At 39.3% G+C, this 9923-nt stretch overlaps 1 protein-coding gene across 2 annotated transcripts in view; it reads right to left on the reverse strand.

Moving 5' to 3' along the window:
- SLC39A10 (solute carrier family 39 member 10) overlaps positions 1-8068 on the reverse strand; it is a 67445-nt gene extending 59377 nt beyond the window's left edge. The window contains exon 1 of one of the 2 annotated variants that reach the window (XM_007447819.1): positions 7915-8068. The gene's annotated coding sequence lies outside the window, so the exon portion shown is untranslated. The remainder of the gene's footprint in view (positions 1-7914) is intronic. The other variant, XM_007447820.1, reaches the window with a different exon arrangement.
- Positions 8069-9923: the final 1855 nt, after the last annotated feature.

Consider the following 9923-nt stretch of genomic DNA (forward strand, 5'->3'; position numbering starts at 1 on the left):
GGGGGGGGGGGGGGGAGTTGTGCAGGAAAAGTAACAGTTTATTACAATGAATCAATTGTAAATAACATTCACAGTCATAAAAATATAACACTAAATACTGTTCTAAACCAAAATTATTCAATACAATTGTACTGAAAAACTGGGGTATAGGAAATGAGTACATGGAGAGGGGGAAAGAGTGCTAAATCCGAAGCAGACAATGACTAAAACTGAAAATCAGCAAGTTATGAACATGTGGGAGACATGGCAGTGAAAAGCAAAATAATTAAAGAAACTAAAGGAGTTCCTTATCTCTCTAGGCAGAATGTAAAAGAAGCCAGGCAGGAGACTGATTTTTCTTTTCCCTAAAAACTTCACAGAACTATTTAATTCTTTAAACTGTATTCATGCATAACTTTGAAAAAACTAAATATAAAAGTCAGCAATTATAAATCTTAAAAAAAGTTTCTGTTGAACAAAATCACATTATGTCACATGTGGAAGAAAATGAATTACAGTTTCAAGATTTTCATAAGCATTTGTTTACAGGGTTTTAATCACAATATGTAATCATTTTAATTTCAATTTGTGCTATTATTTTTAGTTACTGGCTTGGATAAGTCCAAGATGTGGGGAAAGACCACAAAAGTTTGAATACTTTTCAGGTCTTGTTACATACTTCCAAATTGTTTTCTAGAAAAATTAAGTTTCGTTATACTGCCACCAGTAGTACAGTCATAGTATTCTCATTAGTAGTTGGTATTATTAATTTTGGAACAGGTAAAATTACCTTATTCTTATCTATATATTCAAATTATTCCTGGTGTCTCAATATTTTTATAAACATGCATGAGCTTTTACATAACATGGCTTGGTCATATTTTCCGCAGAAAACATCTTCAATTCTGTCTAATGCTTTTTCACTTTGATTACAATGTTTTCCCTTTCACGTATAGACGTTTTCACGTACATGCACTGAAAACCGTGAACATCTTTTGCAATTTCTTTATGACTTCTAAATTTAATGTTTTTTCTCCCTATATTTAATATATATTTTCTTCTTTGAAAAAAAAAGCAATAATTAAAATTAACATGACCCCTAACATCCATTTCTTTTTTAGGGAAAATAAAACATCCACTGAACTAACAAACAATAGTCTTGTATCTGTTAACTAAGAAAGTTTACGTTTTAGCCTCAGTAAAACTTTCAAGTACTTGTGTTTAGGCAGAAATCTTCAGGGGAAAAGCTTTAACATTTTTTATAAATCATAAATTACATTATGTATTATATAATACTGTATTTACAGCCAACTTAAACAATGCTTTCTTAAAATTTTCAGTGATTTGATTTGTAGCTACTTGGTTTCCTTCTTCAGTTTTTAAAAATTGATTATTTTCTTGAAAATAAACTTTTTATTTACACTGGTTATATATATCAAATTATTCACTTTATTTTAAAAACTAGAGTATGCTAATTTAAAACAAAAATCTTAAAATATATGTTTTAAACATTAACAAGTTACAAAGTCAGCTGAAATTCTACATTAAAAAAGGTCCATGGGAAAAGAAAACATGATCTGTTGCTTTATGATATATATTATATACAATACATAATATCTAATTGTTCTCTGTAAGTATACACAATAATGTAATAGTTAAATATTACATTATAATTACATAAAATATTTTTCTAATATAGTTTTACTGATCTCATTGATTTACAATGTAATAATAAATCATATTTTTTTTTTTTTTCTTGCGTTATGCGGGCCTCTCACTGTTGTGGCCTCTCCCATTTGCGGAGCACAGGCTCCGGACGCGCAGGCTCAGTGGCCATGGCTCACGGGCCCAGCCGCTCCGCGGCATGTGGGATCTTCCCGAAACGGGGCACGACCCCGCGTCTCCTGCATCGGCAGGCGGACTCTCAAGCACTGTGCCACCAGGGAAGCCCCAATAAATCATATTTTATTCTACATATCTTGATGAGGTACATAAATCAATCTTTCCACAGCCCCCTTCATCAAGAGGCTATGTTCTTCTACAACATAGCACAAAGTATACTGCTTCACATGTAAACAGAATAAAGTAATGATTCATCTTCAGCAAAGGTGCACTAAGAAGAATTACACCAAAACACTTGTTCACAGGCCTGTAAACATGCAATCATGAATTGCTTTATGAGGGGAGTGGGAGGAGAGGAAAAAGGAGGAAAGGGGACAGGAGGAAGGGGCAGGGAGAAGGCATAAAAAATATGAACGTTTTCTGCTCTGAAGGAGGTACAAGGAAGACACAGTCATCTTTTAAATTAGAGACGGTAAACTGTGACAGTGATAGAGTTAAGTAGTAGCTCAAGGTTGAAGGCCACATTCCAAATCCAAGCATCATAAATAAAGGTGCTATTCCTCCCATAGAGGAAAATGGAAAGAGATAGGGACAAAAAGTTTCTACACTATTTAGGTGAAGAATACCTGAGAACTCACATTATTACCCATTCATTTAGATTTAAATGCTTTTCTACTAAAGTATCTTACTCATATAGGTTGTAGGAAAATGTGAGTATTTTAAAAGCAGCAACACATCAAATAATGACAGAATATGAAGAACTGGATCCAGGAGTTGGCTGACTTAAAAGGGTCAGATATTTAATATTTTAGGTTTTGCAGGCAGTAGTCTCTGTGGCACCTACTCAATTCTGCCATTATGGTACAAAGCAGCAATATACAATATATATAAATGTACAAGGAAGCTGTGTTCCATCAATAATTTAGAAAAGCAGACTGATTTGGCCCAAAGCCATAGCTTCCTGACCCCTGACTTAATCTACACATTTTTTAAAAGTTACCAATTCAACAGACAACTACAGGGGAAACCACTATTGTAAAACTCAAACATTCACTGAATATATAAAGTGAATTCAGAAAAAAGTTTAGAGGCACGAAGGCACATCTGAAATGATTTTTTATTTACAGACATTAAAGCAACAGGGCAGTGGGATATATGCATTTGTGACCTTGTTACTACAACTGAAAACGATTTAATTTTCTGCTTCTATATGAATGAAAACAAATGCAAAAACTCAAGCGATCACTGACTGACAAGTCTTCGATACTTACTAGAGTATTAAAAATAACTCACACAGTACTTCACAGTAACTCTAACAACAATACTTCTGGGTCCTATGAAAGCACAATCTTATATTAATAAGATAAAGATATTTCTGACAACATTCTGATTCACTTTTCTAATCCCCAAAAACCTCTTTTCTGAATGGGATGGATGGTCCCCCAAAACAGCGTACACATTAAGGGTAAACACCGTTGTTAGAAATGTTAATGCAAGAACGATTACCTGATACCTCCTCTTTCAGCAGTAAAATATACAATATAATGGGTAAATATAAACTATAAAATTACAAAATCATATACCACTAACTCCTAATGAAAATAATTGAAACTACTTGAAAAAGATTTTAGATTTTATCCCTATACTTACAAACCTGTAACCACCACGCCGTTCTAATAGCATCTTTTAACATTAAAAGTCTATTAAATATCCAATTCTTATATCTGGCAACAACAAAAAAAGAAAACCTTATGTTCTGATAACAGAATCTGACACTATTTTTTTATGATGTGCTATGACAATAAATTATTGTGTTCTGAACATTGAAAGTGTGGTCTCTTAAGCAGTTGGAAATAATTTCAATAATGCTATTGTTATTTAAAGCTTTACAATTTCAGTTGAAAATTGCCTTCATACCTACTGAACACACTTTTGAATATTCTGATTGTAGTAAATATTTGTCAAGAATATATTTGCTTATTTTGGAAAAACCTAAAAGTCATTGTGTGGTCTAGTCACAAAACTTATTAGAAAATAATGAAAAAAAAGGAAAATAATGAAAATGAAAAAAGTAGTTTGGAATATTGATAACTGATATAATTTGAAATCTTGAGTTTACATAAATGACTATGGGAAATCTTGTGGTTATTACAGGTCCTTGAGGCTCTATTTTTCAAAAATCATTCTATAAAAGTCAAAGTTCCAAAACACTTGAACTTTAAAAAAAAGCTCACCACGTGATTTTAACATTATTTTCAGTACAGTGGAGACAACACAAAGTTATATGGGACTAAATTAAGCCAGAAGCAGCCCAGACTGAAGTAGTTGCTGCTATTCATATGCAAAGCTAACCTCAAAGATACACATTTAATATATAGCCCTCTTCTTGTTTGAAAACACCCCCAACATAACTTGCAAGGAAACTTGGCCTTACACTGTTCTACCTCCACCCAAACTAATCCCCATTCAGAAAACTAGGGTTAAAAGCAATCAAAGTTAACCAGTTCAAAATGACTCTTATTAGTAACACTAACCAGCTGGAGGAAATCTCAGGGTAGACTAGATAAATAGCACTAAGGAATCTAATTGTAACTTAAATAGTCTTGTTTTAGGAAAAGGTGAAGATGAAGAAGGTAAGTGCATGAAAACTTCAAGGGGAATCAAACACTAGGGGGCAGCATCAAACTGTTGGGACAAACTGAGCACTCTTCTGACTTGCAAACTTGAAGCTAAAGTTAGTATATTTTTAATGAGAATTACACTTATAATGAAAAATGACTTAATAGGGTTATAAAACCTGTTATAAAGGAAAAAAAATAGCTTTGTTTTGATTACCTGCACTTCTTTTCCATTTCCTACTGTGTACTTTCTTTTGCATCTTATGAATACGTTTAAAATGCACTCATGATAGAGTCCTTTTGATATAAAATTTTTTTTAATGAGCATTTCCATTCTTGAGGTAGCCACTACACAGACAAGGGCTGACATATCAAAATCCAAAGTATTAATATTTCCTTGGGTTAATACTGAATTTAAATTTTGTATCACTCATTTAACATTTTTAACTCGATTAAAGAGCTTGACAACCAAGCTTTGCACATTCACTGAATAAGGTGTCACGAGCATTATGTCACAAAAAGCTGTGGAGTGTGTGTCCCTCAAGGAATTTAGTCTGGCAGGGAAAACAAGATATATGTATGTAATTATAAGTTAGAAAATGCAAAAGCAGAAAAAATTCTATGAATTATTACATATGAATAACAACAATAAGATAATTGTATCCCCGCAATGGCCCAGTAGAGACCATTAAACTTCATTCTGGAATCAAGACAGAAAGTAGTCCTTCAACCGCTAATGAAGAACTGAAACGTCTATGCAGAAAGAAGGTAAAATGAATTATCTGTAGCCCTTTAGCTCATTATGTCATTTCAAGGTCACAGTAAACCCATGAGGTAGGTTTTTCTAGTACTTCAAGTTCACAGATAAAAGATTAAGATAAAGCAACTTGCTCGAGGTAACCAAACTAGTTAATAATGGGTGAGTTTTGAACCTTAAGTCTCACGCCAAAGCTGTACATTCTTTCCAATAACGGCCAAAACTGGGGGTAGAGGAAGTGGGGGAGAGGTGGGGAATAGAATAGTAACAACATAAATTCCCTTTAATTAAAAGCAAATGATTCCTGTTGTTGAGTAATTTCCCTCGTTATAATACCTATACCCTGTATTCTCCATAAATCTGTTTTAAAAAACAAAAACACCCCCTAGACCAGTACCTGCATACCAGACTTGAGGCCTCCTACTTCAAATCAAGTGCTCAAAAAGGGGAAGAACTGTGTTGGCTTTTAAGCTGTTAGCAGAATACAAATTAACATGAAGAATAAGTAAAGGTTATCATGCAATATATTATCGATGTCACCTCACAGTTAACCACTTCTTTTAAAGTAGCACAGTCATTCTTACACAGGGGTTCTTAACCAGGGGGCTGTGTAAAGAATTCAGGTTTGTGAATTTGGATACGCAAGACAGACATATCTAATTGTAATTGATCTCTGAAATTTAGTTATCCCTTCAGTTATAAATGTAGGCAAAAAGCACGGTAATATGCAGCACCTGACACTATTAATATAAATCATTCAAATTAAATCCTATAAAGATCATTTACAGTCCTCACTAGTTTGAAACTAGTCATTAAACCTGCCACTACTCTTGATATTTAATGCTTTACTAAAGCATGAATTACTTCATCATAAATATTTAACATTTTGGTAATTATATTTCAATACAACTGGTTTCTCTTGTAATCCTACGTTTTCCATACATTTAAACTCATCATTCAGAGTTTCATCAAACAAAAAAAGTTTAAAAGTCCCTCCAGTACATTATTACTTTCTTTTCTTCAAATCACTCATCGTTGACACTATTTCTCTCTCCTATGGGAGTACTCAGCACATGTAGGGATGTAAGTTGTCTGGTGTGGACCCCAAAGTCTAGAGCAAGAGACTGCCTCAAGATACTTAAAATTTGTAGAATTGTTAAGTCCTAACAAAAAAACAGTACACAAGTCTTGACTTAAGGCTTTCAACTGCATTACTACAATCAACTACATTCTAAATCTCCAGCTTTTCCCATATGTTACTTGCTTGTTCTTAATTATGTAGAATTTAGATACCCATCCAAAAAAAAAAAAAAAACCCACACAAATGAAATGCAAACTTGTCACATGCTTGTTTTGCTCCAACAATGACTCAGTTCCAAAGTAAAACTAGAGAACTGAACAGTGTAAAAGACGTTAAATTAAAGTTAAAAAAAAAAAACACACAGTATAACCTACCATCTTTTAATGACTCAGTTCCAAAGTAAAACTAGAGAACTGAACAGTGTAAAAGACGTTAAATTAAAGTTAAAAAAAAAAAACACACAGTATAACCTACCATCTTTTTTTAAAATTATGTGCTTTAATGTCACTCTTTATTACTTAAAACAGGGACTTGAGTGAAGGACCCTTCCAACTGAGGGCTGCGGATCCTGCTTCTTCCTCCTGCCCAGCTCATAAAGACAGCCCATGTGGACAAACTCCCACGTGAACAGTTCTTTACAGAAGCCACAGGAAGACCTCCAACGTCACGTCGCCTGCGCCCTCGCCAAGCCCCCTTCTTAGCCTGGGCACTCAGGGGTCCCAAGGGAGAAGCAAGGAGTTGAGCAGATCCCGAGACCTGGGGAGGGGGCCGCGAAGGTTCGCCGACGTACTGCCGCAGCAGGGCCCCCCATCGCTCTCAGCCAAAGAGCTTTCAGGAACAAAGCCTGGGCTGCCGTGCCACCTCCCGGCCCACCCGAACTCCCCCTCCGACCCAGCCCCAGCCCAACCCGAGTCCTCAGCTCCAGGGACCCCAGCTGGCTTCAATATTAACTACCCCGCGCCCCGCCTCGGCTTTCCGGTTGGTAGGGGAGAAAGCAAGCTCCCACGAGGCCTCCCGCGGTAGGAGCACAGGCGCCACCGTCCGTTAGCCTCCCAGGGCCGGAACAGCGGCGCCCAGGCTCCATCCCGGGGTCACCGTGATACACCGGAGAGGACCACGCGAGAGGAAGAACAGGGGGTGTTCGCCGAGACCGGACTGCGGATCCTCCCACCCTCGGGCCACCGCGTCCCCGCCTCCGGCGGCGACGCCACCCTCGGCCCCCAGGCCGCCCGCGCGCAGCCCCCCAACCGCCACCTTCTGCCCAGTGGTCACTGCCCCACTCTCCGCGCGGCCCCCAGCCTCGGCAGGGGGCTAAGTTGGGCGCGGGTCCCGCACGCGGGGCGGAGGCTGCCCAGCCGCTAACCCCGCGGCAGCCCAGAGCGCACACGAGGAGCTGCGGCACCCCACGCGCAGCCCACAGCGCGCTCTGCCCGGCTCGCCGCCGCCGCCGCCGCCGCCAACGACAGCAGCAGCTGCGGGAAGCCCAGCGCCCGGATCCCCGAGGGACTCAGCCCCGACTCCCCGGTCCTTGTCTCCCTGTCTACCCCCACCCCGCTGTCCCGGGACTCGCAGTCTCCGCCGCGCATGGGGCCGGTTCTGGGGGAGGGAATGTAAACAAATCGGGGTTTTATAGTTACCTCACACTCGAGTGCCGTGTGCATCTCCTCTCCGCTCGGTACCAAACCCCGGCTGCACTAAATCGTGTATTCACCAAAGCCGGCTGCGCCAACTGCGTCGCGGAGACCTGAGCGTCAGACACCACGCTACGCTAGCGGCGTACACGGCCCACTCAGCTCCTTGCGCAGCCGCACCCCGTCCGCCTATGGGTGTTACGCTCTGGGCGTACACTCACCACCCAGCCATTCACTTCGAATAACGCAACTTGCGTAGCGGAACTGCACCATTCGTGGATTCCACACGGACCGTGAGAGCAATAGGAAATTCGAGTCTACGCAAACTGCGGAGCTCCGCGGCTCCGCGCTAGTTTTGTTCCAAGAAAAGACGCCGCGGGGTAGTTGGGGCGGCTTCTAACGCATGCGTGGAGCGCTCTTTTACCTCTCGCCTTTTCTCCCGGCTTTGACTGTTGGTTGCTGCGGCCCGGGCGAGGCGGATGAGTAAGGGGAACTCTAAACGCAAACGCTTCAGCCAGAAGATTTAAGATGGATAAATTAGAATGTTTATCTGTACACGAGTTAAACATCTACGTTAATTTAATCCCTCCCCTTTATTAAAGTAACCTTTCAGTCTCTGAAGGGAGAAAGGAATTAATAACTGATTTAGTGCTAAGTGCGAGGTATTTTGCATAGTTCTCCCTCCTCCCAATTTATTCTGAAGAGCACTTCCTGTGGGCCTTACAAGCCGAAAAGAAGTTGAGTCCAGAGAGCATATCACGCACTTAGAGGAATTCTCAAGGATTTTGACAACTTTCCAAAATTTTCCACCACCTCCTACTGCTAAACTCATTATTTAACACCCAATAGCAACACCTCCCGATCCAGCCCAGCAATTTCATGGATTCCTGACCACATCGTGGTCATTCTTGCTTTCCATTCTTTTGCTCACACCATACCTGACATGTGAATTGTCTCCTCTCCTCTTCGTAAGCAATTCACAGCCCGTACTTTCTTAGAAGGTGGCTCTGGACACTTTCCCTTTGCTCCATTACCCTGCTTCTTGGCACTTATTTGATCCCCATGGTGAGGCTTATCTATTCTGTCTGGCGTGCCTGTTTCTGTATCCAGCCAGAGTCCTGGGCGTACGTTACTGATGTCTAGCAGAGTGCATAAAACCATGATCAATGGTAACAGCAAGCTTTACTATGTGTCAAGTACTTCCTATGTGCTCTACATGTATATTACTTTCATCCTCATAACACAACGAGGTAGGTATTATTATCCTATGCCGGGAAACTGAGGCACAAGAAGTAACTTGCTTAAGACCTCAGAACAGGTAGGGCGAAGAGTTGGGATCCAAACCCAGTTAGTATGGCTACATATTCCTGCTATTCTGCATATTTAATGAAGGAAGGTTGTTTTGCTTTTGTTTTGTATCTCTACAAAAAACATCTTTTAGGTGCTCAATAAATGCCTACTGACTGCCAGGATACTCAGCTTCTCATATCCCTTTTGTTTTGTTTTGTTTGGAAAAGCCATCGAACTCACTCCTGCCGGTTTCCATGCTGCTGTTAGGGAAAGGGAGAAGTCCTGATGTATAAAGGAAAGAGATCAAGTCTGAGTCCTAGCTTCAGGTCTTACCATGGTCACTAACTGTGGAAGACAATGGCCACGGTCCTCAGATTCATGGATAAATTAAGGGAATTGGTCTAAATTTACTCTTAAGTCTTTAGATTTTATAAAATCAGAACTAAAGTCTTTAGATTTCATAAAATCAATATAAATATAGTATGTCTTTTGGGTCAAAAGCATAAAAAGCTTCCAAATTATCCTGATATTTTAAGCCTCATAATTATTTTATTGAACATATTATTTCAGCAACTTTAAAATACATGTGATATTTTTTGCTCCTAAATTTCAATAAAATATAGCACTTACATTCCTTATATTTTAGGGCCCTCACACCCTCACTGCTTTTTAATTATGTATTTACAAGGCTAATAATGTTCAGCTGGTACACACAGGCACAGAGC

Source organism: Lipotes vexillifer, unplaced genomic scaffold (genome assembly GCF_000442215.2).
Source record: "Lipotes vexillifer unplaced genomic scaffold, Lipotes_vexillifer_v1.1 scaffold555, whole genome shotgun sequence".
In the NCBI taxonomy this organism is placed as follows: Eukaryota; Metazoa; Chordata; class Mammalia; order Artiodactyla; family Lipotidae; genus Lipotes; species Lipotes vexillifer.